This window comes from Stylophora pistillata, chromosome 2 (genome assembly GCF_964205215.1).
Source record: "Stylophora pistillata chromosome 2, jaStyPist1.2, whole genome shotgun sequence".
In the NCBI taxonomy this organism is placed as follows: domain Eukaryota; kingdom Metazoa; phylum Cnidaria; class Anthozoa; order Scleractinia; family Pocilloporidae; genus Stylophora; species Stylophora pistillata.
Genome location: NC_142520.1, coordinates 33,238,225 through 33,244,527, shown reverse-complemented (window position 1 = coordinate 33,244,527; position 6,303 = coordinate 33,238,225). Strand labels below are relative to the sequence as shown.

Genomic DNA, 6,303 nt, shown 5'->3' with positions numbered 1-6,303 from the left:
CCCAGTGAGATATATTGCCTCAAATGGACGCTTCTCAAGATGTGCGCGGGCTCTAGGAGATGACGTTTGGCTTAGGGTCTAGGCTACCAAATTTAGGGTTAGGGTAACGATTTTGGGGTTAGGGTTAGGGTAACGATGTTGGGGTTTAGGGTTAGAGTAACCAAATTAGGGCTAGTACAGATCAAACATAACCGATAACCAGCCAAATTTCAGCTGTTTTCCCTTGTCTACGACCATACCACAGGGAAAGCACCGGTTCTCGTCCGATCACCGAAGTTAAGCCCTGTCGGGCGGGGTTAGTACTTGGATGGGTGACCGCCTGGGAATACCCCGTGTTGTAGGCTTCATTTTTTCCTTTGCTTACTCTCTCAACGTTTTATCCGGGTAAACCGCTTCCGATACTCACGGCGTCCCGTAGACGAGTGAGGAGTAAAAGAAAAACTAACATAACAGGGAGGAGAGAAATCATTTTGCCACAACTTGCCGAGCTTGTGGCCAAAATCATTTCCCAATGCAAGAGAGGCGAGCAAACGAAGGAGCGATGGCGCGCGCTCGAGATCTCAACACATTGTTGTGACAAATTCCACATTTGTACGTGACATCGAATCATTCGCACGCTCCCACGAATCACAAATAGGAAAACACGCACACTTTTACAGCACTTTCAAGGCCTCAAGACATGTCAAAACATTCCCACGATTAATAGAGGCGGATGGATTCAAAGTGACTGAAACGAAGCGAAGCGGCAACAGGTTCCACATTTTTACTTACTCGTCTGCCTCTTTGTTTGCTCGCTCGCTGGAACGAACGTTCCCTCCTCTCGCTCGCTCGCAATAAGAAATACATGACAACAAAACCTCGCCTGCCACAGGTATGGTTGACAATGTACTCACGTTTCTAAAACAAATGCTTTTCTTGCCCATGTATCGTTCGTTCTTTGCTTAGTCCATCCGTCGGTTAGTTAGTCAGTCACTCCTCCGCTTGGTTTCCTCTCCTTTTCTTTCGCAAACAAACGAACAAAATAATGCAGAAAGCACACACATCTATCTACAACAGCTCTACTCACATCCTCACAAAACTCACCTTCATTTACAATCACTTCTATTCCTCCAAATCTCTCTGCCAACACGCAGGCCACTTCTGTCTGTCTCTCTTTCTTTCCATGGCTTTTTGCTTTCTTTTTCCCTTGCTGCTCTTCTTCTCTCTTCATTCCAGTTCCAGTTCCAGTTCACCCTGTTTAACGGTCAACTCCAAAATCAAGATCAATTCATTAGTCAGTCAGGGGTTAAGGGCAAGATATTTTACATCACATCAGCTTTTCGGGGACGAGCGCGAACGCAGGTCCCCACTACCAGAAATTATACGCTCGAGTTACCCACATTTGGGGTAATCGCAAGGGTCAACCCAGTCCAAGTGCAATGAAAGGGCCTCGCCTTGAGAGGACTGCCTCCTTGATCACAGTACCTCCCGCGTCAGGTAAGTATGCCTGAAAGGCATACGCTTGCCGTGGTAAAACTCTCCCTCACCTATGTCCTTGTGGTACTGCTTTGCACGCTTCAAATCAGCCAGTGTCAGTTGCCGCCTTGGCCCGTCATGTCTTTTTCCGCCTTCCCTTTGGAGCTGCAGGGCTCCTGTGCACAGAAGAGAATGCTATAGTCATTATTTTTCCTTTCATTAAATGTGTCTTCCCCAAAAGGGAAGTGGGCCACACTCGGAGGTAGTGCTATACCGAGGCAACCCGTGGCTGGGACGAGGCAAGCCTCTTTTCCACAGCCCAGTTCCAAAAATCAGTTTAATATATGAGCTACTCAATGAGCAGCGTATCAGATATTAAGCTGATAAGAACAGATACTACACTTGATCTTAGCCAAAAGGCCGAGAAGCGATACCCACCAATACCCTCAATCAAGGGGGTGGTAGAGGGATCCTTCCCACAGTATATGGTGGATAGTAGCAGGTAGCCCCCAGAAGCCCTTGCGAGTCCCAAAAACGGACCCAGTGGCTCATCGGTTGGTAATCTTCTCATTGTAACTTTAAGACGCCAGCCACATACACTTAACTAACAAGATGGTGTTCTTTAGAATATTTACCAAACTTGATTTATCTCTATACTCCCCCCCCCCACCCCACCCCCAGTGAGATATATTGCCTCAAATGGACGCTTCTCAAGATGTGCGCGGGCTCTAGGAGATGACGTTTGGCTTAGGGTCTAGGCTACCATAGGGTTAGGGTAACGATTTTGGGGTTAGGGTTAGGGTAACGATGTTGGGGTTTAGGGTTAGAGTAACCAAATTAGGGCTAGTACAGATCAAACATAACCGATAACCAGCCAAATTTCAGCTGTTTTCCCTTGTCTACGACCATACCACAGGGAAAGCACCGGTTCTCGTCCGATCACCGAAGTTAAGCCCTGTCGGGCGGGGTTAGTACTTGGATGGGTGACCGCCTGGGAATACCCCGTGTTGTAGGCTTCATTTTTTCCTTTGCTTACTCTCTCAACGTTTTATCCGGGTAAACCGCTTCCGATACTCACGGCGTCCCGTAGACGAGTGAGGAGTAAAAGAAAAACTAACATAACAGGGAGGAGAGAAATCATTTTGCCACAACTTGCCGAGCTTGTGGCCAAAATCATTTCCCAATGCAAGAGAGCGAGCAAACGAAGGAGCGATGGCGCGCGCTCGAGATCTCAACACATTGTTGTGACAAATTCCACATTTGTACGTGACATCGAATCATTCGCACGCTCCCACGAATCACAAATAGGAAAACACGCACACTTTTACAGCACTTTCAAGGCCTCAAGACATGTCAAAACATTCCCACGATTAATAGAGGCGGATGGATTCAAAGTGACTGAAACGAAGCGAAGCGGCAACAGGTTCCACATTTTTACTTACTCGTCTGCCTCTTTGTTTGCTCGCTCGCTGGAACGAACGTTCCCTCCTCTCGCTCGCTCGCAATAAGAAATACATGACAACAAAACCTCGCCTGCCACAGGTATGGTTGACAATGTACTCACGTTTCTAAAACAAATGCTTTTCTTGCCCATGTATCGTTCGTTCTTTGCTTAGTCCATCCGTCGGTTAGTTAGTCAGTCACTCCTCCGCTTGGTTTCCTCTCCTTTTCTTTCGCAAACAAACGAACAAAATAATGCAGAAAGCACACACATCTATCTACAACAGCTCTACTCACATCCTCACAAAAACTCACCTTCATTTACAATCACTTCTATTCCTCCAAATCTCTCTGCCAACACGCAGGCCACTTCTGTCTGTCTCTCTTTCTTTCCATGGCTTTTTGCTTTCTTTTTCCCTTGCTGCTCTTCTTCTCTCTTCATTCCAGTTCCAGTTCCAGTTCACCCTGTTTAACGGTCAACTCCAAAATCAAGATCAATTCATTAGTCAGTCAGGGGTTAAGGGCAAGATATTTTACATCAGCTTTTCGGGGACGAGCGCGAACGCAGGTCCCCACTACCAGAAATTATACGCTCGAGTTACCCACATTTGGGGTAATCGCAAGGGTCAACCCAGTCCAAGTGCAATGAAAGGGCCTCGCCTTGAGAGGACTGCCTCCTTGATCACAGTACCTCCCGCGTCAGGTAAGTATGCCTGAAAGGCATACGCTTGCCGTGGTAAAACTCTCCCTCACCTATGTCCTTGTGGTACTGCTTTGCACGCTTCAAATCAGCCAGTGTCAGTTGCCGCCTTGGCCCGTCATGTCTTTTTCCGCCTTCCCTTTGGAGCTGCAGGGCTCCTGTGCACAGAAGAGAATGCTATAGTCATTATTTTTCCTTTCATTAAATGTGTCTTCCCCAAAAGGGAAGTGGGCCACACTCGGAGGTAGTGCTATACCGAGGCAACCCGTGGCTGGGACGAGGCAAGCCTCTTTTCCACAGCCCAGTTCCAAAAATCAGTTTAATATATGAGCTACTCAATGAGCAGCGTATCAGATATTAAGCTGATAAGAACAGATACTACACTTGATCTTAGCCAAAAGGCCGAGAAGCGATACCCACCAATACCCTCAATCAAGGGGGTGGTAGAGGGATCCTTCCCACAGTATATGGTGGATAGTAGCAGGTAGCCCCCAGAAGCCCTTGCGAGTCCCAAAAACGGACCCAGTGGCTCATCGGTTGGTAATCTTCTCATTGTAACTTTAAGACGCCAGCCACATACACTTAACTAACAAGATGGTGTTCTTTAGAATATTTACCAAACTTGATTTATCTCTATACTCCCCCCCCCCACCCCACCCCCAGTGAGATATATTGCCTCAAATGGACGCTTCTCAAGATGTGCGCGGGCTCTAGGAGATGACGTTTGGCTTAGGGTCTAGGCTACCAAATTTAGGGTTAGGGTAACGATTTTGGGGTTAGGGTTAGGGTAACGATGTTGGGGTTTAGGGTTAGAGTAACCAAATTAGGGCTAGTACAGATCAAACATAACCGATAACCAGCCAAATTTCAGCTGTTTTCCCTTGTCTACGACCATACCACAGGGAAAGCACCGGTTCTCGTCCGATCACCGAAGTTAAGCCCTGTCGGGCGGGGTTAGTACTTGGATGGGTGACCGCCTGGGAATACCCCGTGTTGTAGGCTTCATTTTTTCCTTTGCTTACTCTCTCAACGTTTTATCCGGGTAAACCGCTTCCGATACTCACGGCGTCCCGTAGACGAGTGAGGAGTAAAAGAAAAACTAACATAACAGGGAGGAGAGAAATCATTTTGCCACAACTTGCCGAGCTTGTGGCCAAAATCATTTCCCAATGCAAGAGAGCGAGCAAACGAAGGAGCGATGGCGCGCGCTCGAGATCTCAACACATTGTTGTGACAAATTCCACATTTGTACGTGACATCGAATCATTCGCACGCTCCCACGAATCACAAATAGGAAAACACGCACACTTTTACAGCACTTTCAAGGCCTCAAGACATGTCAAAACATTCCCACGATTAATAGAGGCGGATGGATTCAAAGTGACTGAAACGAAGCGAAGCGGCAACAGGTTCCACATTTTTACTTACTCGTCTGCCTCTTTGTTTGCTCGCTCGCTGGAACGAACGTTCCCTCCTCTCGCTCGCTCGCAATAAGAAATACATGACAACAAAACCTCGCCTGCCACAGGTATGGTTGACAAAGTACTCACGTTTCTAAAACAAATGCTTTTCTTGCCCATGTATCGTTCGTTCTTTGCTTAGTCCATCCGTCGGTTAGTTAGTCAGTCACTCCTCCGCTTGGTTTCCTCTCCTTTTCTTTCGCAAACAAACGAACAAAATAATGCAGAAAGCACACACATCTATCTACAACAGCTCTACTCACATCCTCACAAAAACTCACCTTCATTTACAATCACTTCTATTCCTCCAAATCTCTCTGCCAACACGCAGGCCACTTCTGTCTGTCTCTCTTTCTTTCCATGGCTTTTTGCTTTCTTTTTCCCTTGCTGCTCTTCTTCTCTCTTCATTCCAGTTCCAGTTCCAGTTCACCCTGTTTAACGGTCAACTCCAAAATCAAGATCAATTCATTAGTCAGTCAGGGGTTAAGGGCAAGATATTTTACATCAGCTTTTCGGGGACGAGCGCGAACGCAGGTCCCCACTACCAGAAATTATACGCTCGAGTTACCCACATTTGGGGTAATCGCAAGGGTCAACCCAGTCCAAGTGCAATGAAAGGGCCTCGCCTTGAGAGGACTGCCTCCTTGATCACAGTACCTCCCGCGTCAGGTAAGTATGCCTGAAAGGCATACGCTTGCCGTGGTAAAACTCTCCCTCACCTATGTCCTTGTGGTACTGCTTTGCACGCTTCAAATCAGCCAGTGTCAGTTGCCGCCTTGGCCCGTCATGTCTTTTTCCGCCTTCCCTTTGGAGCTGCAGGGCTCCTGTGCACAGAAGAGAATGCTATAGTCATTATTTTTCCTTTCATTAAATGTGTCTTCCCCAAAAGGGAAGTGGGCCACACTCGGAGGTAGTGCTATACCGAGGCAACCCGTGGCTGGGACGAGGCAAGCCTCTTTTCCACAGCCCAGTTCCAAAAATCAGTTTAATATATGAGCTACTCAATGAGCAGCGTATCAGATATTAAGCTGATAAGAACAGATACTACACTTGATCTTAGCCAAAAGGCCGAGAAGCGATACCCACCAATACCCTCAATCAAGGGGGTGGTAGAGGGATCCTTCCCACAGTATATGGTGGATAGTAGCAGGTAGCCCCCAGAAGCCCTTGCGAGTCCCAAAAACGGACCCAGTGGCTCATCGGTTGGTAATCTTCTCATTGTAACTTTAAGACGCCAGCCACATACAC

At 47.4% G+C, this 6,303-nt stretch overlaps 9 non-coding genes across 9 annotated transcripts; 3 read left to right on the top strand and 6 right to left on the bottom strand.

Moving 5' to 3' along the window:
- The first annotated feature begins 225 nt into the window (after positions 1 to 225).
- Positions 226 to 344, top strand: LOC148738812 (5S ribosomal RNA). The gene has a single exon (XR_015998080.1). It is a non-coding gene; the product is annotated as a 5S ribosomal RNA (ribosomal RNA).
- Positions 345 to 1,320: 976 nt separating this feature from the next.
- LOC148738811 (U1 spliceosomal RNA) lies at positions 1,321 to 1,484 on the bottom strand. The gene has a single exon (XR_015997778.1). It is a non-coding gene; the product is annotated as a U1 spliceosomal RNA (small nuclear RNA).
- A 211-nt stretch (positions 1,485 to 1,695) lies between these two features.
- LOC148738810 (U2 spliceosomal RNA) lies at positions 1,696 to 1,887 on the bottom strand. Its single transcript, XR_015997578.1, has one exon. It is a non-coding gene; the product is annotated as a U2 spliceosomal RNA (small nuclear RNA).
- A 465-nt stretch (positions 1,888 to 2,352) lies between these two features.
- LOC148738809 (5S ribosomal RNA) lies at positions 2,353 to 2,471 on the top strand. Its single transcript, XR_015998079.1, has one exon. It is a non-coding gene; the product is annotated as a 5S ribosomal RNA (ribosomal RNA).
- A 971-nt stretch (positions 2,472 to 3,442) lies between these two features.
- Positions 3,443 to 3,606, bottom strand: LOC148738808 (U1 spliceosomal RNA). The gene has a single exon (XR_015997777.1). It is a non-coding gene; the product is annotated as a U1 spliceosomal RNA (small nuclear RNA).
- Positions 3,607 to 3,817: 211 nt separating this feature from the next.
- On the bottom strand, positions 3,818 to 4,009 carry LOC148738807 (U2 spliceosomal RNA). The gene has a single exon (XR_015997577.1). It is a non-coding gene; the product is annotated as a U2 spliceosomal RNA (small nuclear RNA).
- A 469-nt stretch (positions 4,010 to 4,478) lies between these two features.
- On the top strand, positions 4,479 to 4,597 carry LOC148738806 (5S ribosomal RNA). Its single transcript, XR_015998078.1, has one exon. It is a non-coding gene; the product is annotated as a 5S ribosomal RNA (ribosomal RNA).
- Positions 4,598 to 5,568: 971 nt separating this feature from the next.
- Positions 5,569 to 5,732, bottom strand: LOC148738805 (U1 spliceosomal RNA). Its single transcript, XR_015997776.1, has one exon. It is a non-coding gene; the product is annotated as a U1 spliceosomal RNA (small nuclear RNA).
- Positions 5,733 to 5,943: 211 nt separating this feature from the next.
- LOC148738804 (U2 spliceosomal RNA) lies at positions 5,944 to 6,135 on the bottom strand. Its single transcript, XR_015997576.1, has one exon. It is a non-coding gene; the product is annotated as a U2 spliceosomal RNA (small nuclear RNA).
- Positions 6,136 to 6,303: the final 168 nt, after the last annotated feature.